Source organism: Glossina fuscipes, unplaced genomic scaffold, assembly GCF_014805625.2.
Source record: "Glossina fuscipes isolate IAEA_lab_2018 unplaced genomic scaffold, Yale_Gfus_2 121, whole genome shotgun sequence".
Lineage (NCBI taxonomy): Eukaryota > Metazoa > Arthropoda > Insecta > Diptera > Glossinidae > Glossina > Glossina fuscipes.
The window spans coordinates 8,328,877-8,329,312 of record NW_023998464.1 but is presented as its reverse complement, the minus strand read 5'-3'; positions in this window follow the sequence as shown (position 1 = coordinate 8,329,312).

Below are 436 nucleotides of genomic sequence, written 5' to 3'. Positions count from 1 at the left end.
AGAAAAATTTACAGATGATATCAAATATCCTTTGCTTAGGAAAGTTAGAAATTATAAATGCGAGAATACAAAATTTATGCATAGCCTTAAATGCATGCTTTCATTTATGAACCCCACCTAAATGCCTCATTGGATAGCCAGTTACTTTTAAGTGAATTCAAACCGAGCTTGTTATTCTGTTATATCATAATTCTCTTCAGAAATATGAACAAAAGCAATTAAAAGTAAATTCCCCTCTTGTTTACATTGGCATTGGCTTCATGGACTATTTGGGTGTATGGTATGCGTACGTATATGCCTTTGTGTGCATTTTTACGTGCTTATGAAAAAGTGTCCCTTAATGGCAGAGAAATCCTTAAAAAAAAAGAAATAACATTGTATCCCATAAACACAAACGAGGACATAACCATCATACATGCCAAAAAAAAGAAGATAA